The sequence below is a fragment of the Gallinula chloropus genome (assembly GCF_964237585.1).
Source record: "Gallinula chloropus genome assembly, chromosome: 1".
In the NCBI taxonomy this organism is placed as follows: Eukaryota; Metazoa; Chordata; class Aves; order Gruiformes; family Rallidae; genus Gallinula; species Gallinula chloropus.
In genome coordinates this window covers 25,022,988-25,048,051 of record NC_140085.1, presented here as the reverse complement: position 1 = coordinate 25,048,051, position 25,064 = coordinate 25,022,988, and the positions used below count along the sequence as shown (strand labels likewise).

General features: G+C 40.0%; 1 protein-coding gene across 1 annotated transcript in view; it reads left to right on the top strand.

Moving 5' to 3' along the window:
* Positions 1-25,064, top strand: part of TBXAS1 (thromboxane A synthase 1) — a gene marked incomplete at both ends in the record, with an annotated part of 228,805 nt that overhangs the window by 103,206 nt on the left and 100,535 nt on the right. The gene's annotated exons all lie outside the window — the stretch shown is intronic.

The window sequence follows — 25,064 nt, the reverse complement described above, 5'->3', positions numbered from 1 at the left end:
TTCATCTCATGACTACCTGTATCTTACACAATAACAGCTTGCACCAGTCACCCTCTGCCTGCAGCTCACATCTGCATGGAAGAACCACAGTGTGCAAGCTTCTTATGCATGTGTGGCAAGGGTCTTTCCCCCATTTTCTCTACATTTGAAGGAATTCCCCAATCTTTCCCTTCTAACCTCAAGCAGAAGCCCCGTTTCTTCCTATTTATACCTCTCCCATGCTTTTCTCTGGTATATTTGATAGGAGTAGACTGTACCCACTATTCATAGCAGTAGCTGGGACCCAAATAACACCTTCCTGAGTCTAGGTGATCCTGCTCTGGTAGGGGAGTTGTATTAAATGATCTTTCAAGGTTCCTTCCAACTCCAAACGTTCTGTGATTCTGTGAAATTAGAGAGCATTCTTTTGAGGGTACATTCAGATATTTGTTCTGCTCTTAATTTTGGTCAGCCTCGCCATTTGAATATGTCTCTGTGCATTCTCACCCTTTTTATTTGGTGAAATTTTTCATTCTCTACAGGCTTTTATGGTCAGAGGTTTATCTTTCCTTCTTGTGGTTGTACACCTGTCATGGTCTGTAACCTTTGTGTTCCTCTCTAAAATTCAGGTAGGTTAGGTCTCTCTAGCCAGTCTCGCTCCCTTTTTTCCTTCTTCAGGGATTTGTTAGGTATAGCTGTCTGTTTAGGTTTGTATCTCACCCCTATCGCTCGACTGTCCCCTGATTCATTTTTGGCTTCTCGGTACAATATCCTGCTTTATGAGTGAGGAACTGGGGCACAGATGGAGTGATATCCCAGCCACTGACCAGAGAGCCTGTGGCAGACAAGTAAATTTAACTCCTACACTGTCTCTAACAAAATGAAGAGTTTCCCCCCATGCACTGTTGCTATTTCTGGCTGGCTTAATGCCCATGAGTCCAATTCAAACAAACTTACTTCATCTTATATGCTTTTACCTTCTTGTTCCATAGTCTTCTCATGCAGCTGCAATCTTTGAGCATTGTTATTGCTCACTTTCCACTTTGTTCCCCCTCTTCCACCCATTGTTTTTCACTTACTGAGGACAAGCAGCCTTCTGTTTCTGGGTCATTCCACATCTAACTTGGGGATCATTCTCCTATCTTGAATTTGCAGACTAGAAGCTGCCTCTCTTCTTTAATTCACAGTTGTATCTCTCAGTGAAATGTTCAGCTATCCTGTGTACTAAGGATTCTATATGAAAATAAATAATGCTGGGTGGTATGCAACAAAGGCCAGTGGAATTTATTCAGCTGGGATTTTAGTTGTATGTGGATAATGGTTAAAATGTAAGAGTGAGAAAAGCACTTCCCAAGCAATAGAACTCTGCTCACATTGACTGAATAACTGTCAATTATTTAAAAATTTAAGACTTTTAATAGGGTTGCTTCTGCTTATAACTTTTAAGATTACTCAAAGCAAGTTGCTCAACTTGAACTGAGGGTTGATATTTGCTAGTGAATGATTCCAAATGCAGAATAGATCTCTGTACCTTATTTTACCCGTTCCTTCCCCACATGGTCAACTGATGAGTTTGCTTATTCGTTACAGTTTGGAGCTAGTGCTGTTCAGAAACCTAGGCTAGTATCTTTCAGTCCAGATATGGCATACACCCATTATTTCAACACAAAGCCTTTTTTTAACTGAAGAGTGCCAGTCTTTAAGGGTGAGAAGCATAGGAAAAGGGGTGAATAGGCCTTGGTAAAACTCACTGTGCTTTTCTTCCTCCAGTATATTTCTAAAATCGAGATTTGTACCTCATCCATCAGAGGTGAAATGTGAGCTATCTAGCCCAGAATGCCACAAAGAGAGATTATTCACCAGACTCTGTAGCAGTTGTAGCAATCATATGTTAACACAAGTGTCACTAAGTTGCAGGATGTGCAGAACTGATTCTAAAAGCAGAATGTATTAGGAGGTAGGAAAAGTTTATATTCCACTTTTATTTTGCTGGTCTTTCAATTAATCTCTCTATGTATATTACAGTAAGGGATAATGTGAAATAGAATTTGTAAAGGGGCACAAGTAGTGCTTGATAGAAGCAGGTAAAATGGTGAATCAGTGAACTCTGGACTTTGATTAAAGCTGTTTATAATGTGATATCATGCCTTTGAGTTCTCATAAGAATGACCTTAATCTGGGATTGCTCACCTGCTTGCTAGAAAGCAGTCAGAAGACCTTTACAGAATCAGCATGGCTTTAGTCTGCTGGGAGGACTCTTTGGAAGCTTCTTGTGTCCTGCCTCCACATCCAGAGGGACCTGGACCACTTGCACACTTCTCTCACATTGAACCTATCTGCTCACTCATTACATGGTTAAAGTAGATTTTGCTAGTGAACAGAAGCCAAACTAGTGTTCATTTAATGCAATTATGTTTCACTTTGATATTACACATTTCACATCTTTACTATGAATATCTTTTGAGCATTGCTGTGAAAAGCCTTTCAGGTTCCCTTGCCTTTTTCTGTTCTTTCCCAGTTGCTCATTAGTAATTCTTGCGACAGAAGCGTACAGTGACTGCAGATCAAATCTGCATTAAGGTTCACTTCCTTTTAGAGCAAGCAACCAAGTCTAGCACACAGGGTGTTATTCCCCTGTAGGCATGGGGTATATTTATTGTTAACTGTGTAATCACAAGAAGGCAATAATGACATTCTACTTTCCCACTTAATTTTGACTTGATTAAGGTGAGCATTGTAGCCTTTTAAAAACAAAAATACCTACTGTAATGTACCTTCATACTTGAGGCATATGAAGCCTTTTCCCTATGTTTTTAATTATAGTCTTAGAAGAAAAGAAGAAAATTAGCTTATAGACTTTCTGCCAAAAAATATGGAATTGATTTTAATTTAGGTTAACCATGGAAACCTCAGCCAGCATTCTAGGCAGGGCTGTGCTGCAGTAAATGATACCTTTTTCTCTAACTATGGTAAGTCATCTCTTGAACAGAAGTTTTCTTTTAAGAGCTCTAAGACCATTTTTAACTGCATTACTGTGTTGTGAGTGAGATAGGTTTATGGTGTTTGTTGTATTCTGCCAGGCAGGGTAATGATACGTAATCTGTTTTCAGATTGTTTTTAATTTCTGCATTGAAAATTTGTTTTTGAATTAGTACTTGAGAACCATTAAAGTCTACTTTTTAAAATGTAGAAGCAGAATGTTAAGATGAAGAAATGTGAAGAGAGACATTACTTGGTACGTAATTTAACTGATTCAGAAGTTGCAGGCCAAAGTATTTGCTAAAAATGTGGATCAGTGAGTCCTAAGGCCAAGGCTGACTGAACTTGACTACTGGCTGGTCAAGGTTTGCCAGGCTGCTGGAGCCAGTGCTCTGCCAGGATCCATGTGGCTATCACAAGTGGAACCGGTAGTCAGTCCAAACCAAATCCTTAAATCTGCATGCGAAACAGCTGGAGGAGGGTGACATTTTTAAATACAGAAACCTGCACCAGTTCCAATAGCTGTAAGAAAACATCACCATTTTCTCATCAGGAGCTTTGCTGCTATGTCAGAAAAAGTATCAGTGGATTAACAACAAATAATAATGAAGTGGGGAAAGTAAGAACAAAAAAGTAGTGTGGAAGGTGATATAGCATGGCAGTACAAATCCCTTGTATCCCTCTTGAAGGAAAACCAAGATGCCTGAGCTTCTTTTTTACTCCTCTATCTTTTCCCTTTCTTCTCTCCTACTTTATCCACCTGAGATATGATTATTCTTTTCACATGTTGAATTTGCCTTTCACTAAGCTGTTTGGTTCATCTTTATTTTGTTAAACCTGTAAAGCTTCAGGCCTACCTGTAGCAAACAAAAATAAAATAAAAAAATCCAGCCACCAAATAGGAAGCACCCTGTTTTCTGAATTTACTCAGCTGTGGTCCAGGACAGCTGACGTCTCTGCATCTGCTGGTCTTTCTTGTCTCGTGCTAGGGGACACAGAATTGGCAAGAAAAGTGTCCATATCTCTATCAGAAGGTCTATCCAAAACTCATACAAGAAGTCATCCAGAGGTCCCTTTCAAGCTCAGCCATCCTGTAATTCTGTGAATTTGGGGTCAGGCCTTCAGCCAGCATAAATCAGTGTACTTCCATCAACTTCACATAACCCCGCACTGACTGATAGCGATTATGCGTCGCCAGAGCAGGGCTGGGATGCTTGACTGGCTTCAAACAGCTCAGTGTGGTCCCTCAGGAACTGACTCTGTGTACGTGTGTTTGTTTGTGTGTTCTTAGACTTTTGCAAGTAAAGAGTCACTTGTATGTCTTGTGAAAGATCATACTTGATGCCTTCTGCCTTGATTTTTAGAGCATTGCCTATACACAGAAGTTTGGCTGACATGCTGTCCTTCATCAAACTGGGGTTGTTCAGTTGTGTATCCAAACCCATAGAGTCATCCAGCTTGTGGGCTTGGCCATTTCTTCAGTTCCTCTCTCAAAAATATGGGTTTTTTTTTTGTTTTGAACAATAAACCCACTAACATACTCATTTGGAGACACATAAAAATAGTTCAGGAATGAAAAAAGTTGTGTGCTTGTCACCAAAAGACACATCTCTCTGCTCGACCCTGTACCCTTAGTTGTTTGTTTTAGAAATATTTATTTTCTTCAAATTGAATGTCCTGTGGTAATTTCCAGTTGTCATCATCATCATCCTTTCATGTGATTTTCTTAGTTTATTTCCAAATTGTTGTTGCAAAGTAAGTAAGCTCAGTTTGTAAACAGATGCTGAGTGTGCTTTGTTGGAGGCTCACCTTCTCATCGGCGTGTGGTTTGGAGCACTAGTGACACATACTGGGATGGTGAGAAAGTCAATATTTGGAAGATGATTCAAACAAATGAGAAAAAACAGTGAAATAGATATCATCATATTTTCCCCACTCTTTAAAATGACTGTTCAGTGGGATGCTTTAGTACACAAGTGATGTTCCAGTGCGTGCTGATAATTTGCGATATTGAGTTTTAAAAACAAGCTGGGTTTTGTGGTAGAAGAGGGAAGGAACATGCTTTAAATTTGTTCACTGCCTCAGTCTTTTTAGATATGCTTCTTCATTTTTCCATTCCTTCATCTTGTTTCATCCTGGGTTTTGCTGGATTCATGCAGGATGTGGAAGGTGACCAGCGTAACGTTTCTGGACATGTGTCCTGGGATTAATTGTTACACCTGCATGTGTGCATCTATGTGCATCCATAAACATTTACAAAAATGCTCTGTGTGTATGTTTATGAATGCATATAGATGCACATGTATTTGATTTGGGGTCTTTGTGTGATGTGAAACTCTAGTCCTCACCAGAGCCTTGCAAACGTCAGTTGTGCCATGTCTTATTATGGAAACGTCACAAAATGTGCCACACCGTGTACATTTCAGTTCCTGATGCAGCAAAGCCATTACACCTGATGGCAGACTGTGCCTTGAACACCCTGTTCTTTGTGATAGAGAGCTGTGATGTTCTCTCCTCCCTCCCTCGCTCTCTTTGTAGGACAGATTCAAGCAAGTGTGGATCCTGCCACATGTACAATAAGGCTCAGTCTCATTGAGCTGAGAATATTCAGTGCTTCCAAAAATCATTCTGTGCCTTACAAGGATAAGTGAAAAGGTGTCCAAGCAGTGAATTTATTAAGATTTACTTTTTTGCCTCGCAGTTTTCTACAGCTGCTAGATCATAGTTGGTTTGAAATGTTGGCTGGTACAGCATCATTATAGGACGGGAATTATGCTAGCAGGGAATGCGTTTGGCTGTATAGCATTTAACTGTTTAATATTAATTTGTTTGACTGAATATTTGTGGGTGCTGTTGTACAGCCATGTGAGCCCAGATGCCTGAGACATTGTCCAGCACCAGTCCCTGCCAGGGAGCCAGGCAAGGGCTCTTGTCCTTGTTTTGACCAGGTGGGTCTCGCTGGGCTGTGCCAGAGCAGGAACTCCTAGGCTCAATAACCATCATGATATATCTGCTTGTTCTCTGCAGTGTGCCTCTGTTGCTGTCTTCTAGACATACTAGGGTAACTTTCTAGCTTGGTCAAAGTGTATGTAACTACTTTGTTGCCTTCTTCACCTGGTAAAAAAGCTCTTAATTTTGGATTTATTTTCTTTCCTCTTTTTGCTTTCAGAGCTTGCTGGTTAATTTTTCTGAGCAATTAAATCTACTTTTTTTTTAATGGTTTGAAGTAGCAGTGCATATGCTTGCAATAGACACTTTAAAATTAAAATAATAAATATTGAGAGGGCCATTTCTTTCAGACTCTGCGTGTCTTTTTATGCATGCACAACAAATTGCCCTTTACTTCCCTTATGCTGCAGCTAATAGCACAAGACTAATGTCAAATAATCACTGCTATTGACTGTAAAATTAATCAGACTTTGGCTTCAGTTAGCCTAAAAGAACAATTTGACATTAGTGGACTGTGTTCTGGGAGCCACCTGATCCTCTGAACCCCAGTGAGATGGCCTGTTTTTGTGATTAGGGCTCGAGGTTGGCATTTGGGAGTTCTGAGCTCAGTTTTTGGCTTTGCTACAGAATTCCTGTGTTTGCAAGGGCAAAACATTTAGGAAGGGCTTTGTCACCTTAACAAATGTAAAATAATATATTGGGAATTTCCAGCTGAACATTATCATTAGTGGATGCTAGCTCTTCAGAAGTGATGGCAAAGGTTTGGGATTTGGTTTATCTGTTAATACAGATAGTTGTGGTGGGAAATTTTTTGTTTTTTCTTAAAAGAAACTTTGTAAATGTAGAAGGAAAATGTATTAGAAATCTCTTTCCCCCCCCCCCCCCTTAATTACCTTTCTATTTTTAAGTATTTTTAAAAAACCCTGGGGTAATAAATTGAATTCAATAGAGTGTGTTTTGAGGATTATCTTAAGTTTGTAATTTTTTTTCACAGAGTGAAATTTCTGTCCTGCAAAGTGGGAAAACTCATTTGTTGAACACCTGGCATTTCAGTATTTGATAAAGACTTTTGAAAGTTTAGAAAGGTATTGATAACAATAGTTTTGAGTGCCCCAGAAAGGCTTAGAAACAGTCAATCTAAGAAACACTGACTGTAGTTAAGTCCAATTAGTTTGAGGATGGTCTAGCTGATTGACTTGGAAAGGCCATCTGTTAAAGAGGATAACCTCTCACTGATGGTGAGTGGCTACTTACAGAGTTTGCTGTTTGAGGAAGGTTTTCTGTGTTGTCATGGCTGCAGGGAACTCTCCTGCAGGAGGTCACCATGTCCCCAGCAGTGGTGGTCAGACCGTAGTTGGGCTTGGAGAAAGCCATGCTTCCTGTAAGGCTGCTATTTTAACTGGCTAGTATAGTGTTGTCCAGGCATGTCATGTGAATTTGTTTGCTTAAGATTTATGAATCTGTAATTGAGTAAGCAAACACCATTATTTGCCACATGTCCAGGTAAGATAGCAAATAAAACCAGCTGATCCCTCCTGGTTGAAAGGCTACCAGTGATGGAGGAAACAGATGGGTTGCACACAGAAGGAATACAAGGATAAAAATTTTCCACTTTTTCTCTTTTCCAGACATGAGTTGTCTGTTTTCAGATGCTATGGGCCATAAACCCTGGCAATATAAAAGCAATGCAATTGACTGTAAGGAGGATAGAAGGCTTAAAAACAAGTTTCCTCTTTCCTCACCCCCCATCAAGAAATGATGAATCAGTAGGTTGAGACCACGGCTGATGTTGACATGCACAGCCATCTCATCTTTTACAGGATTTATTATGAAGTGAGTTATTTTTTCAGCATGGGTCTAAGTATTTGAATCTATCCCTGAGTCTTTCTCTGGTTTATTAATGGGCTGTGGTGCTGCCATCACCATGGTATCCTGCTACCCCTTCCCTTGTGAAGACTGCAAAACTGCATGTTGATGAAATTTACATTTTTAATTCTCCACTCTCCATGTCTATATGTACAAAAATGGTTTATAAAACCATGGGGGAACACAAACACAAGGACAATCTGGTATCGAGAAATGACTTGGGTTGCGGTGTTGTTTTGTTTGCTTTTAAAGCTCTTTCTTTATGCTATTGTACTGCAGCCATGGTTGGTTCAATACCTGCTCCTAGGTAGACACCAGAACACCAGATGGATTACGTACTCTACAGCACTAATGATAGTGGCTGATAATGTGTGCAAATCTCCCTTTCACTGATTGTTCAAGGCAGTTAAGAAATACTGAATACAGCTGTACATAATTATGCTTCTTTTGAAACTAAACCAGGCTGTGAAATTTCTGTTCCTGGAAAATGGTCAAAATTAGTCAATAACAAAAACAAAACAAACAAACAACAAAACCCCAAACCCTTTGCATGTACTTAGTTAATGGTATATTGTGACGTTCCGCTTCTTAGATGCAAGGCTTCCCTGCCAACGCTATTGAGGCTTAAAGGGGGAAGGGGAGGGAAGCTGCATAATGAAACTACAAAAAGGTGGTTTTGCTGCAGGTGTAGAAGATGCTGATTTGACAATACTCTGAGTATGTGCTTGTTTAATGCAGGAGTTTGTGTAGGACTAAGTGTGTTGCAGGTATGGAAAGGGATGCTCCCTCTTTCTTCCCCCTCCCTGTTCCTTTCTGCCCCTCATTTCTGTTACTTGTCAGTAGCAGATTGGTTGGTTCCTTCGAGTTACTATTAAGACCAACTTTTGAAATCCTCTATTTCAGCATGTTTATCCTCACCTTTTTTTTTTCTTTTTTTCTTTCTTTCTTCTATCAGTCTGCAAAATTTCCTTTCCTAAATGACTGAAGAAAACAAGATCAGAGTTTTATTAGGTTTTGTCTTCCCATCCCCCAGATTTTCTCTTGTTGAAACTTGCCAATCACTTTTAAAGCCTACATTGGGCTTTTCTGCAGCACAGGAGATATCATTAAGGCTTTAAACCCACTAATGAGGGAAATGTGCACTGCTTGAAGGCTCCTGCAATATTAACTACATCCAATTATGTTAGGTAAACGTATGAGTATAGTCAAAACAGGATGAAAGCATATCTTTCTATTCAGGCCAAAAGCAGTCTTCTGAGCCAATCTTTAATCAAACTTACACTGGCTATTTATTTATTGGTTTTGCAGTACTTTTTTTTTTTTTTTCTTTCTTTAACACTGCAGCACTGAAGACAGCACTTACAGAGAGGAAAGGACTATCTATTCTCAGGGTTGCATTCCTTCTTTAAAGACCAGGTTTTATTGCTGGATAAAATATGTGAAATCTTAAGGCTGATAAATATTTTTTCCTTTCTAAATACAGGATTGCTTCCTTATCTAATTCTGTCCTTAACTGACTATGTTATGAGCAAGTGGGATACATGTGGAGTGGAGATGCAATTTGGGTTGGTCTTTGCTGGCCCTGACACTTGATTTATGTTGATTTGTTGTTTTTTAACAGGAAGGTCAACTTATCCAACTGGGTTAAACCACAACACCATTTTGTCTGTGGGTATATTGTGGGGGTACTTTTTTTGAAACTTACTCAGTCTAATAGCATGAGTTTTCAAAGTCCCTCATTGCTGTTACTTGTCAGTGGCAGATTGGTTGGTTTGCTTACAGTTTTCCCCTTTTCTTGACCTATATAGTAGAGCATCATGTCCTTTAATTCCTACCTTTTCCAGTCTGCTTTTGTTAGGAAAAGTGTAATTAGTTTGTCTCTTGTTCCAGAATTGATACAGACTCAGATCACAATGTTCCAGTTGGCCTTTTTACACACTTGAGCAGTGATCATACCCAAACCTTTGCTTTGTTATCGTGTCTTTATCCACATTTGGAGATAACTCACCTTCTCATGAACAAAATGCCCTTTTAAAGCATGTGACGGTATGGGGAACCATTCAGATCCATGCAAGTGATGCTTCACAGCACAGAGAAGTGATATATGTGTCCCTACCCAGAAGGGTAGGCTACAACTCTGGGCATTGGAGCAGATATGACATGGCAATATATGATATTTTGAATGGTTGTCATGTGTCATGCCTGAGATCTGTGTGGCTTAGCTGAGTGTCCTCTTTCAAAGGTACCCAGCAGCAGAAATCAAAAGACTAGCATAATAGCAAGGCAGACAGCGACAGTTACCTTGCTTCTGGCTTATCTGCCCAGCCTCCAGCAACCAGTGCTCTGGTGACTTCCAGTGCCAGAGGCCACAACTGGGTGTCACTTCTCCTACTGGTCCCGTTGGCTACAAATCAGTTTCTCCCCAACACTTCTGAATCCTTTCTATTAACGATTATGCAAGTAGCTGACCTTTTTTTTAAATTATTATTCATGGTTGAGCTTTTTGTTCTGAATGTGGTAGGAGTTATATTTGGGGACTTGTGTGCAAGTGGAGTTCATTCCTCTTCAGGGAGAGTTAATGTGATACAGGTGGGCATTATTATCCTTGGAAGCCTCTGCTATGCATTTTAAGTTTTTTAAAAGTAGAACTGTAATCTCAAAAATAGTGGGAATAATTCTCTCTTTAGTCATTCATTTAGATAGCTTCCTCCATTTGCCTGCCTTTATGCTTATATTTGAACTTAAACATATGAAAGGTTTCTTTCTTTCTTTTTTAATGACAATATTCTTACCTAGCACAATGCTAACAACCTTTTGTTAAGATGTCTTAGCTGGACTTACCATTCCCACAGCAAGGCCTACAAAATTAATCATGTGAGCATTCCTCATCTGGTTCAGCTCAGAAGCTAATCCATCTTAGTTTATGTATCAGTGCAGACTTTTTCAAAACTATGCAGGCTGACTTGGCACTGAAGCATATGATGAGTGCTCACATAGGCTCTCCACCAGCTCCATTTCAATGGTGGTAATCTCCAATAGATGGGGAATGGCAAACAGCTGATGGGGTAGTAGCATCTCAAATTGATGCAGCTGTTTTTGTAGTGGTTCTCTGACCATAGTCTGGAAAGTTCTTTACAAAACTACCTAGCAATTAACTCTGGTGGATTTGTTCTGAGCAAAGATTTTTTTTGCCATCCTGGTTTTTTGCTTGTGATCCTACACTGTGTAACATCCATTCTGCAAGACTGAAACTTCCATGGGAAAGAGTGTTTAGAAACAACACACTCCTTACCCGCTGACAGTAAGTTGCAGCTATAAATCTTACCAATCATAAGTGAAAAATGAATCAGCAGGTCTTATTTTCATTCCTAGTGAGAGTTCTTCTTTGTTTATATAGCAACCACATACCTTGGCACCATTTGTTGTAAATACTTGATAGCAAATAGTTGGGTTGACCTGAGCCTTTGGAAGGGGAACATGTTGCAGCCTTATGCAGGCACTGGGGCAGTGCTGTGCCATGCACGCAGTGCTCCTGACAGTGGCCAAGGAAAGTTGCAGAGCACTTGCCAGTGCTGCTGACTTTTGGTCAGCATTAAGTTCACCACACTTTAAAAAGAACAAAGGAGGAGGGGTGTAAAATTCAAGTTTTCACACTGTGTGGCTTGCTCCCAGCTCTCCAACGTAACAAGTTCTCCCTGTTTTGGCCACCCCTGGCCACTGCTTGCTTCTGTGTTGAGTCACCTGTTTCTGAAGGCGCAGTGATGGCTAGAGAAGGCTCCATTTGGCCCCACAAACATAAACGCAGCAACATACATTATATATATATAGAGAGAGATCAAGAAAACAGCTAAACTGCAGAAAAGGATTGTTGATCACTGTTAATTATTTACTCCTGCCAGTCTCGCTGGTGTTAAGCAATAGAAACTAAAATAACTACATTCTTTCCTGGAATAATGTCTCATTGTTCTTCTTTTCCTTTCACGCTTGCTCTTGCAGAAAAGGGTTTGGGGAAATAAGTAGTAAAACCCAAGAACTATCTTGCACTGTTCTCCTCTGCTAGATTAATTGTAAGTTGAAGATACACAAGATATTATTTTTTCCCCTTTTCAAGGCAATTGCAAAGGACAGTTTCCCCATTTCCTTTTCCATTTTCAGTATGCGCATTTAGATGAAGCTAAAACTGCACTCTTGCACTTTTTATGCAGCTTTCCTAAAATAATTCTGAATAATTTAACAATGGCTCAGAAACATTCCAGTTTAACCAGTCATTGACCTTCAGTCGTGCTTTACTGTCATCAGGACTACCCTGGTATTTCATCAGTTTTAAAGAAACTGTATTGTAGCAGAGGCAATGGTGATGCCTCTAATTAAAGTTTCCCAGTGTGTTCCATTACAATGTTTACCTTTCTGCAGTTTATCAAACTTTAGCTGCTTCAATTAATATTTTCTGTTTCAGATTTTTCAGGCATAATGGTCACTACTTTGGAGAAGCCTTGGGAAAAGATAGGGTTATTTATCCATTGTGGGGAAAAATAAACCCAAAGTCCTTTTCTTTGACTTTGGCTTTGATCCCTCTAGTATAAGGGCTAGATATAAAAACCACTTTAAAAATCTGACCAAACTGCTTAAATTTAGAAGCCCCTGAAGAATCTCAGTAAACAGACTCAACAAAAATAATTGAAGACCGAGTAAACTCACTTGCTAGTATCACTCTCTGGTGACAGGGCTCTACAGATCACTAACTTCTGCAAGTTTTCACGTGAGCTTTATGGCTAAACGTTGAGAATCCCAAATTTGTGACTGACTCATTTCACATGAAAGATATTTATTTTTAAATATATAAATATATTTTAATATGTAATATTAAAACCTTTCCAGATATTATTTTCTTTTAAAATGTTACATTTGCAAAATCAAATAGAGATCCCCTGGGAAAAAATAGTATAGGATAACATAGTTAAAGAATTGGACCCAGTTTTAGGATACAAAGTCTGTACTCAGTCTACAATTTTTTTCAAACGTTTTAGCACTTTATTTTGCTCTCTTAATTTTCTTCCTAATATAATCTTAATTAACTACAGTAGGAATATATAGCATGCTATATTGCCAGCATCAAGAATTGAAAAAAAACCCAACAAGCAACCTTATATGGCCCTTAATGTTTTCTGAGATGGGATTAGGAAATATGTGGAAGATAGCAGTTTCATATTGTGGCTGATTCCGAAGATTCAAAAGCTGAAATAAAACTAGAAAGCTGATTAGAATGTAAAGTCAAAGTTGGTTTAATGTAAAGTCAAAGTTTCAATTTGCAAAGTAAATCTAGTTTGTTCCAAAACCGTCTATAACAAGATATTTTGTTGGAACTTTCTCCATTTTTTTTTTTCCTTGCAGAAAGCCTGGAAAACTGAATTGATTTTGCAATATTTCCAATTTCTCTTAACTGTGGAGCTTTATTTAAGTTTCTCTAACCAGGTCTGGTTTTATTTTGTTCAATGTTTGATTTGGGTTTTTAGAGGGAACACCCCCTCCATAATTGGTGTTTGACCATGTCAGATTAGATGTCCTCTGGATGCCCTGGCTGCTGGATGGTGCAGCCTTGGTTTTTCCTTCCTTAGTGGTCAAGTGAGGTCTCATTTCCTCACTGCTTTCAGCTGTTCCCTTGGCGCTCATGGAAGCTTTTTTATTATATTGGCAGTGCACAGTCAGGTTTTGCTGTAAGAACTTAGGCCGGTCCCAGCATTAAGATTTGTTCTAAGTAAAAAAAAATCAGCAGGATTTAGACATGTTGCAGAGGGTTATTTTTTCAATTTCAAGATCTCTTTTATTTACGAGACTGTTGGATGCTGAGGGGTTCAGCACCAACCTCAAACGTAGGAGAAGCAGCTGTGAATATGCAAAATAAGATCTTGTGATGTGGGAGCTCATGTTGCACAGGCCAGATCTGATGGTTGGAAACTAAAACCCCTTCCCTTCTTTTCCCACCCACCAGTAAACCTGAGCTTGGAAGTGCAGATACCAACAACTTACAAAAGTGCTAGCTGCATGCAATCAAACATGATGAAACAGGCTGCCCAGAGAGGTTATGTAGTCTCCTTCTCTAGAGAGATTCAAAACCTGCTTGGATGTGATCCTGTGCAACCCGCTGTAGGTGGTCCTGCCCTGGCAAGGGGGTTGGACTAGATGATCTCCAGAGGTCCCTTCCAACCCCTGCCATTCTGTGATTCGGTGTGTTTGCCAGGTATGGGTGCAGCCTAGCAGTGTCACTGGATATGCGGTCTTCTAGAAAGTGAGTCCTTTTTCTCCTTCAATGGGAAGTCCCAGCAGGTAGGACTATGGCAACCTTCACTCGAGTTCCCTGGTGTGTGTGTGTCTGTTGTGGGGTTAATGCTCAGTGAAAGGTTGCAGGTGTTTCATTCTCACAGCTGGCACACGCTCCTTCTCTGGGCACTCGATAAAATAGAATCTAAATCCCAAATACTGCTCTGTCCATTTGCTGAGCTTCCAGCTCAGCTACGGATGAAATGCTAGCACTGGTTTTTTTGGGCCAATATAAGGGGGTGGAGAGAATTCAGAATGTGACCCATCCCTCTAGTTCTGTGTCACAGTGACAATGCAGTAGATCTAAAGCAATGAGGCGGTGAAACAGGCTCTTCAAATGCTGTGTTGCCTGAAGGAGGCCTGCAAGAAGGAGATGGTTGAGTTTGGAGGTGTGGGCCCCAATCTGTAGGGATTTTAGTAGTTTTTAGATTTCATTTTATCCTAGAACTCTTAAGATGACAAGATATGGTGATGTGCTTCACGCTTCATAATCCACACTGCTTGCTATTACAAGCCTAATATGTTTGAGAATGCAAAAGTAGCTGATACTGTTAATTTATTTTGAACAAGGTACTTGCTGATACTCAGAGGAACGTTTTAGCTGCTCTCCTGGAAGAAATCAAATAAGAGCAATGTGAGGAACAGTCTGGGTACAGGTTGTTTGGGAAGTGAGGCTGTATTACTGAAATTGCGAGCTCCAGGGAGCTCATGATAAGTCCTTAATATTATCTGTATGCAATAGGACTTTATTATTGTTGAAATTATCTTATGACAAACACTTAATTCTCGATGTGCTCAAATTAATTTGTGAGAGTCAAACGAAAAAATGCTATTTCATATAAGCATTATAAGTATATTTTGATGTGCTTTGATAAACTAGGATTTTTTTTTTATTATTTCATTGAAAACAGAAAAATACTTACAAATACAAAATTTTAGAAGATAAAATCCTGAAAGTATGCTATGCTACTGTTTACAGAGTTTTTTAGCCTAGCTCTTCTACAGGGACAAATAAATGAGAAACAAAAGCAGCTACTACTGTTCAGGAAAATGCATTAGTATTTTGACAGATAGATGTAGAGTTCTTAATACACGAAGTTTTGTTTTTTTCCCCTGATGTGTAAATATACATTTAATGTAATTAGAAACAATTGTGAAGTAGCAGTCAGGGAATTCAAATTCTTCATTTACGCAGATATTGCAAATGTGATTTGTTGACAGCTTGTCATGCTGTCATTACAGCTGACCTGGAGTTTTCTTTCTGAATGACTTTTCAAAGGAAAACTAACATAGAGAGAGATGTATTTGGTCAGGGAGTGCTCTGCCTCTGACTAGCAGCAGATGCTTAGAGAAAGAGCAGAGTAATGGGGCAAGGGCAGAGCGGTATTTCCTGTAGAATAGCCCCCTAACATGTGATTGTCCACGGCTGACTTCCTGAGCTGGAGGATGCAATCATGGTTTTAATTTTTAATAGCACTTTTCTTCCAGTAGTTTTATTTAAATAGCATCTTGAACCCATTTATATTTCTGGAAACCATGAGGAGTCTTCACAAGCAAACTTACATTGACTTTGTTTGGCACTGTTGTCGAATTTTCATTTTGGCATTGAGGGTAAAGGTGAAATACTTTTTCCTTGAGCTGCTGCACGTGTATTGGAGATCTTTGGTCCACAGTACAAATTCCAAATGTTCTGCTTCAAATTAGATAAATGACAGTTTGCAGTATGTTTTATTTATCAGGATGTTGTCACACAGGAATTGGTATATTAGGCAACAACATTTAGGTGCTGTGTAGAACCTTGGAAGACTGATAGAAGCCCTTTGAGAAAACTCTCAGCTTTTGATCAGTTAACTATCTGCTCATTTGTTTACTTTTAGTGTTTCTCACTGCTTTGAGATTTTAAGCTAGACCAGCCTGTTGATAATTTTATTTCTATATTGCAACATCTGAGTGAAAGACATCAAAACAAAATTGTCAATAAAATATGAAATATGTGAAAAGTGACATTTTTATATATACTCTGAAGAAAAGTTTTGCAGACAAGTAATATTTTAAAACTAAGCTATTGCTAAGCCTCCCTTTCACCTGACTAGCTTGCCTCTGCTAATAGTCAGAAAATCTTAAGCATTTAACACCCGTTTGAGGAGCTTAATTTGAAAACACAGATTAAAAATCCTTGCTCGACCATGCCTAGTGCTCAGAAGTGTCTTGAGTCCATTGGAGCTGGTGATTTCAACACCGACAGTTCTCAGACTCCTGCAATTCTTTTTCCAAGTATCATCAAAAGCGCTTTGGTGCCAAAGTACCGCAGTTTTTAGACTTATCTCATGTTCAGCCTATGCACGCAGTGTTTCATGAGATGGACCTCACAGTTACCTTCAAAACAGGCTGGTGGTTCAGGCTCTGAAGAAAAAGTAGCAGCAGCAGCGAACATGCTGCTTCAAGTCACAAGAGAAGATGATGGAACTGGGCTTTTCAGTACAGTCCTCAGTGACAAGGGGAGCTGCCCAGAGTGCACAAAAAGGCTTTCATACATTTTCCTTTGGGAAATAATTCTGAGATACTCATCTGTCTGGGTAGTGCCCTACCTAGTGACCTGTAGGTGATTCTTGGGGAAGATGCACTTTCAGCAATATGTGTTGAAGCTACTCCACACTCCATGTGGTTCTTGGTATTCATAGTAGAGAAGTTAGTGAATCTCTGCAGCCCTCTGTGGCAGGGTAGTCATCTGGATCATGGATGCTAAGGTTTCAGATACTACTGCAAAATATTAGTCATGTATCTTTGTGTAATGGTAGTTTTATATAAACAGACATTGTAGGGGGTCTGGGACTGTAGCCCATTTCACAGGGCAAATGAATGCTGTTAAGTCCAGTCTTAGTTCACTCTTTAGTATTCCCTGGCAAGGACAGGAAGGTTTGGGACTATCCCTCCCTGCGTATTCCCCTAGCCTGTACTTCTCTTGTGATAGCTCTTTTCTTCTTCATTATTCTTATTTCCTTTTCCTCCCATCCTTCTACCCAGGACAGACTTACAACTTTTTCTCCCATGTGTGAGTTTGGTTCACTCGATGTTGATGAAAGGGAGTCACTGCCATTACTTCCTTCACTTTTCAGTTGAAGTAAAGGACGTAATCCCTGATTACAGCAGCTGTAGTGGCTTCTGTTTTGTACCACATTGTGCTATGATGCCCATGAGAAGAGAGACAATGAGTTTCTAAGGGAGTGTGGGACAGCAGTGCTGTCATGGCAGCTCAGACAATTCTGTGCTCAGTTTTGGAGAATCCTGTTCTGAGGTAGCTAACCACAAACCCAAGGCATTTGGGCCAGGATTAATACAGGGGTCATCAGCATAAAGGGCAGGTAGTACCTAGAAGCTGGGTAGTATTTATAGTCTCTCTTGGTATCCTGCAAGGGTGCTGCAGTGTTCTCTCTGAGCAGATTATAGAATATGATGTTTCTATGTAAGGGAAAGATTTAGCCTATGTATACTAATGATGAAAAGCATAGGAATATATCTGTAGCAAAAGTTATTTGGAAATGTTTTAATCCAAATTCTCCTTATAATCTGTAAAAGGAACCTTCTGGTCCTCAACCTTTCCTCTAGGAAAAGTGTGCATAAACAGAAAGGCTTTTAATAGTCGTATGACTTTATCCAACATTAAAAAGTCCAGTTACGTCACCTGGAAAGTACATTTAAATACTGTGTTTTAAAACTGCTTCTCAGCAGAGCAGAAACTGTGTATAGAGCACAGGTTCTCTAGTATAACCCAAATTTGTCGTACCAAAACTCCTAATAAATTAATAGTAAATACTTTTTTTTCTTGGGTTTGATTATTTTGACCCCAAATATGCAAACTGACCACCATATGCAAACTGATGAAGGTGTGGACTTAATTTTGATTTTGCTTACACCAGTGAATGGAATGATGTGTGACTTGCATCAGTCTGGATCAGACTGCAGGAGGCCGTATGTGTTTATTGTACCATTTATGAATGGTTATATTTACCTCATTGCAATGACTCGCTTTGGTTTATATTGACAAAACCATGACTTAAGAGAATGCTTGCAAAGACAAGAACAGATGTATCCAGGCTCCTTGCCAGGGAGGAAAAAAGCCAGTATTTACTTGTAAGCTGGTGTTGGCTGCGCCATTTTTCCAGTGCTTAATGATGAACAGTAGCCATTAGTTGCTGATGATCCTGACTTGACAACAAAGGAATGGGCTTGGAGATGTCTTTTTTGCATAGTCTGATCTACACAGTAGAGTGAAAGACAATTGCTGTAATCACTGAAACCAGTTCTACCCTGTAACACACTTCTGGGGTATCTGAATGACTAAGGAGAACCTGAAAACTTAATGGCATCAATAATGCATGGATATTTTCTCCTCTTCTCTGCAGCATGTTGGTTTAAAATTAAGCTAAAAAATTTTACTGGACACTTTTATGAAACTGCAAAGCAACATAAGATTTTTGAAGTTAGTTCGTTGATTTTCCCTCTGCAGTCATAGGAACACCTCCTAAATCATAGGTACTAAACTCAAACTTGTTTTCAGTGGACATACATGGGGGGAAGTGTAATAGACTATCAGAGTTAATGATCTGGGAGGATTTTTGGGAAGGTGTTTGTGAGGAAATGTGTGCACATGGTTTCAGTGGTCAAGGAAGGATTGACTTCAGTCACCTGGCAGTGGTAGTGTGGGGTTTGTGGCAGCAGAGCATTTGAATATAGAGTTTTGGAAGAGTGAGTCTACTCTGGGAGAGAAAATGCCTATGTGTAGTGATCATCTCTGGTACTGTAAGGACAGGAAGTCCTTCTGAGGCATCGTAGAGGAGTGGGAGGGAACCAGAGGTTTTCCACACCGGGGCATGATGCTCAGAGGGCAATGCCAAGCCTTCACCCTCCATGAAGGCTGTGGTCTTTGGGTAAGGAGTTGAGTTTTGCTCCAGTATGGTGATGAAAAGTGATGTGCGTTTTGAGATGTGGCTATAACATCTGTGTAAGCAAGAGCCTATTAGATGGAAATGCTAATGAACTGCAGGGTATATGACATAAACCAACTGTTTTGTTTCTAATGACATGCAACACAGTGCTCTCCTGGTTCAACCAGAAGCTGCAACACAACGTGTCATTGAATGTCATGAATGCAGGGAGAGCTGAGCATTAATTTTCCTCTTATAAAACACAAAGCAAATTGGAAGGAATATATGGTATCACTTTACCAACAGGGAATTTTAAAAATTAATATATGGAGGCTTCTTCTGCATTCCCACTTTCATGATCTACTTACTATAGAATTGGTAAGATGTATTCCTGGAGATAACTCAGGGCACTTTTTTTTTTCCTGTTAATTTTTTTAATAGGAAGTGTTATGTTGATCTGTAAGTGTCATCCCACTGGCTGGATTAAATACCGTCTGGGCGGTTCATGGGCGTAGTGGTTCCACCTGCTGGCTGAACCCGTGGTGATGACCTGTCAATCAAGTGGTACAAACAGGGTTAACAAGTGATTTTATGAAAAGATTTTATGAATCCCTGTCTGAGGGATGGGAATAGAGTTTTGACTTCGTGCTATGAACTTCCTCTCTGTTTTTTCATTAAATTTACTTTCACTAAATTAAATTTTAAAAAGTTGTTTCTTAAGCAGGATGCCAACACCTAATCACAGAACATCAGGAGTTAGAAGGAACCTCAGAAGATCATCTAGTCCAACCCCCCTGCCAGAGCAGGATCACCTAGACTAGATCACACAGGAATGTATCCAGGCAGGGTTTGAATGTCTCCAGAGAAGGAGACTCCACAACCTCTCTGGGCAGCCTGTTCCAGTGCTCCGTCACCCTCACAAAGAAAAAAATCCTCCTTATATTCACACGGAAGTTTCTATGCTCCAGCTTGCACCCGTTGCCCCTTGTCCTATCACTGGCCTCACTGAGAAGAGCTTGTTTCCAGGCTATATAAAATTTGCTATAGAATACCAGTGACAGATTCAATAAGTGCATTTTTGGCAAGAAAAGGACAGCAAACCACTTTGAAAATAAGATGATGAACAATTAAACCCACTGATGAGCCAGCGCCTCTGCCTGCTTATCATTTATGGAGCTTACCCAGGGAGAAAGCTCAGACCTGTTTGCCTTAGAGCTCTCAGGGATACTGCAAGGCATGCCTGAGGGCTTTGAGAAGGACCATGCCTTAACATTGGGAACATTCCCATATGAGGGAAAAGGGTGGGGTGGAGGGATCCCAGAGCAGGACTTAAACCTGGATTCTGCAATGTCCATGGGTACAGAAGAAAGGCTGGAGGTGAGAGAAGCAAATGGCTCTCATTAGCATGGGTTGAGATGAAGGCTGGAATTCAGGGTAGTATAGGCATGGGAATTCAAGTTAAAGCTGGATCCTGCAAAGCTTGCAGGGCTGGAAGAAAACTGAGGACTTGCATGAAGGCAAACAGTGTTTGTTAGGTATGACTAATACCAGAATTAGTGTTGGAGTTATTGTTAGGATTTCGAATTGTGGGTGCTCTAGAGCTTAGTTTCTTGTTTGAATCTTACCAGGCTTTCAGTGCTCAGAGTTGGCTCCAGAAGCAGTAAATCTTTTTTGATTGGTTTTGTCAGCACTAGGCTACGATTACATCTAAGTTTGAGGTAACAAAGTTTCTGAGATCCTGTTTTATAGAGTTTCATTTCTTGCTGTGCTGTCAAAGCACATGGAGTAGATTAGCAGTTGGTTCTATAGAGGTGCATATTGTAGATTTTGGAGCTTGTAGGTTTTTAAAAGTCTTCAGAGGTCCCCTTTAGATTCTTTGAAGATTCATTTATTTAGGATTTTTTAAGAGTTGCATGGCTGCATTAACTTTCTTCTGCTAGTTGCAAACCTTCATCCCTTATTTTTCTACCAAAGGAAGAAGTTTCTGAGGGAAAATCGTGGTGCTGCTACCCTTCCTGCTGCTCCAGGCAGTCATTTCTGGCTGCCAGAGGTTCAGCCTAGCCTCCTAGGGACAAGCTCAGAAAGTAGCAAATGATTTATGAATTGCACAAGGCTACAGTTATACTCCAAAATAAAATAGGATAATAGTGTGTGAGTTGGTCCAACAGATGTCCATATTGACATGCTTCTTAGCATGGTTTTGTCCTCTAGTTGTCCCCCAGGCATGGTCTGGTCACAGTTCAGGAGATGAACCTGCAACACAACCATAAGCAGTTTGGATATGGCCATTCTCTTCGGGGAAAGTGATTTAACCTTGGGGACAGGAGGTGTTCTGTACCACTTGGCCTCAGAGCCAGAGAAGAGTCGCTTGCCTGAATTATTTAGTAATGCACAGCAAGCCAAATTGACTTGGGGACAAACAAGCCAATAACTGGGTCTGAAGGGTCAGCCTAAGGAGCAGCTTAATGGGAGGGAATTCTTGCATTAATTGCAAAGATGCTGCTCATCTGCAACCATTATTTTGTTTTCTGCTTTAAGAGCACTGGTGTTTTAAAGGATCTGTTTGGAAGGAAATCCCTCTAACTTTCCCTCTTGATGGCATGCATGCGATTGAGGGAAGGCAGTAGCACCTGCAGGTATCCTGCAGCAGATTACCACGCTGCCAGTAGTTTTCATGCAGCATCCTTGTACCACAGTCAGAAATGTCTGATTACACGAGAAGGAGCGCAGAGGAGTTGTTGAGTATTTAGATAATGCTAGATGGAATATGAGGCTGATTGCCTTTGACTTAAAAGCAACCTCCTTCTCCACCTAAAAAACAAAATCCCACCCCTGGAAAACATTACTGATGCCTTCCATGGTAATTTTTTTTTAGTGATTTTTATAGGCTCAGGAATTCTCAGATACAGCTACCAGTTCATCCATTCAGAGAGAGGCGACACTTCATCTTTCTCTAAGACACTTCAGGCTCGTTCTCATACCAAATCCATTTTCATTCCTGCTATATGAACCTGTAACATAAGTTATGCAATTAGGAGGAAAGTGTTTGCAGGAACGATAAGGAAAACCTGATAAATTAAATCTGATCTACACTGTCAGTCACGCTGATGCTGTTCCAATAAACACAAACATGTTTTTGCGTACCTGGTTGAAAGAGACAGAGTAAAATAATTTATGGCCAAAATTGTCTTTCCTTCTTTGCAGCATTAATATGTATATAATGCTATACACACCAAAAACATGTTAAGGGTGCACAACTGGCATAGAGTGCTAAAAAGGCAATGCTATGGTTAGTATCATAGCTGCAGCATTATAGTTAACAGGCTTTTTGTTCAGTAACTGGGCCCCTCTCTGTGAACGTGCTATATACAGTCTTTATGCAATTAGGAGCATTTTTTAGGGTGAATGTTTGGTTTTAGGAAGGGGTTTTGCTTTCAAGGCAAAAGCAGTCAGATTTATTTCGCATCTGTTATTATCTAAGTGGAGCCTTGTCTTCCAGAGGAGATTTGTCTTACAGAGTGCACAGATTGGGCAGCCTTCAATTTAGGAGTGGATGAAAAATACTTAAAATACTTTTCCAAGTGTTGACCTATAATTTTTTCCTTTTTTTTTTTCCCTGTACACTATTCAAACCTTGTTTGGAAGACATAATCAGCCATTTCCTTATGGGAATTGTTATTCTGCTCTTTCAGTGTATTTTCTGAGTGCCTCAGAAATATTAATGTATTGTTAGCAGTTCTGAGGAGGTGAGGCTATATCTCAACTTTATAAATCAGGAGTGAAGGCTGGTGGGTAAAGCACAGGTCCAAGAGTGTTTGCTAATTTGGGGGCCCTGTTCAATGACCTGATTTCTTGGACTAATGCATTGTGTGTGGTCAAGGCACGTTCCCTGTTGTTGATTTCAGTGGCATTAAGTGAGTTCTCGGGAGCTCTGCAATCTGGGCCTCGGGGCTTGAAACTGAAGACCACGGATATAAGGAATACTTATTTGGTGACCAGGTGAATCAAGATTTAGTGTTCTCCAGTGCTCCCTTAGCAGCACATAAAAACTGTGGAGCAGAGGCTAGCATACAGTACTTTGTCCAAGGATGATGCTCATTTCCAGTTGTCCAAAGCCTCTTTCTTCTGATTCTACTGTGCCTTTGAAAATCTGTAATAAATGAGGCAGCGAGTGATGGTCTCTCTAGCTGGACCTCTGATCCTCAGAACAGATACCTACTGACATGTTGGAAAGCACATCATTTATTTAAAGATGATTCCTAGAGAAAACAGTCCAAACCACCTCAGCTTTGACAGCCTGTCCCAAGTTTTCCTTGTTATTGCCTGAAATAGGATAGTCTATATATACATTAAAAATATGCCCGTATTTCATTTTACAAGAGTTCTCTGATGAGATTACCTGAGTCAGTCTCTTCCTTCAGCTTAATATCCTGCTTCTTACTCTTCTCCTTGAAACCAGCTCATCTTTGCTCACAACTGGCCTTTAGTGTCAGCTCAGTGACATTAGTTTACTACACTGGATGGTGTTGCTGAGAAATGTAAAACTATCCCATTAGCCTGTTTGCAATATAAAACAGGGTTCTGCATTTTACAAGCTTATTCAGTGTAGCAAGATTCTGGCAAGTGCAAAGGAAAAAGGTGTTAAGGAGAGCTGGCAGCTCCTTAAAGAAAAAATATTAAGTGCAAACTCTTCCAATAAGGAGGAAAGTTAAGGAAGTGCAGTAGAAGACCAGTGTAGCTAAATTGTCAGCTCTTCATGGGCCTTGAAGAGAAGAAGTTTTTTTTACGGAGTGGGAAGTAGGTCACATTTCCAAGAACATGGATAAAAAATAGCATGTAGGGACAATAAAATCAGAAGTTTTGAGGCACAAAATGAGATTAAAGTATCCAGGTGTGGAACAGGTGGTAAGAACTCATTTTTCATGTACATTGGTAATTAAAGACAGACTGAAATAAAATGTTAGAGGGTGAAAGAGAAGGGCATTGGGAAGGCCAAAATGTCTTTGATTTGTTTGGGTCTTCCTCAGTGAAGTGGATACTGCTGCTACTGATAACATGGGAGTCTGTACTGCCACTGCGACCCTGGGCAGGTAGGCAGGGCCCTGGGGGCCAGAAGGTCTCACATGTACAAATGTCACTCTACATCTACAAAAGTAGATCTTTTGCTCCCACCCACCAATTTTAGGATGGTTTGTCTGCAGAACATTGCAGTACAATACCAGAAATACTGGAAATACTGATTGAAGATGACTTGGAAAGTGCTTGGGAACAGTCAGCTCTCAGAAGGGAAGCATGAGCTGAGAGGATCCCAGACGTGGCTTCTTTGTAAGCGCTGTTCTGTACTTTCATTAATGGGTTAGATGGTGGCACAGAGCACAATAACAGTTTATACAGAAGACACTAAGCTGGTAAGCATGACAGACACCATGAAAGAAAGGACTACAGTTAAAAGTGGTCTTGACTCATTGGAGAAGTAATCATAAAAACAATGGTCACAGTTAAACAAGGATGTGTTCTATATGTGATTCTTAGGAGTAACTAATGATAAAGATTGGGGAATAACTTTCTAGGGAATATTTATTCAGAAAAAGTCTGAGAGTTGCATGGAACCACAAACTAGTACATGTGTTGGCACTGCCATGCTGTGGTATGAAGTATTTTTGTGTGAATAGAAAGGAATATAGCCTGCAGAATATAAGAAAAAAATTCCTCCTTAGTTGGAGTGCCATGTAAAGTCATAGGGACTGTACCTTGAGAAAGATGTAAATTAGAAGGGCAGCAAGGAGACTGAACAAATGGTCTCAGGTAGAATGACTGATAGGTATTATAGGATATTATAGCCTTCTGTATATATGGGATGCTATAAAGAGGGTGAGGATAACCTGTTTTCTATGCCTGTGTTAGCACAAAGACTAAAGACCATGAGTTCCAGCAAGAGAGATCATGCTACTGTGGTAAGAGTAGTCCAGTATGGGAAAACTTTGCCCAGGGATATTATTGAATCTCTGTTTTTGGAGGCTTTCAAGAACAATTAGGAAACATTGTCTG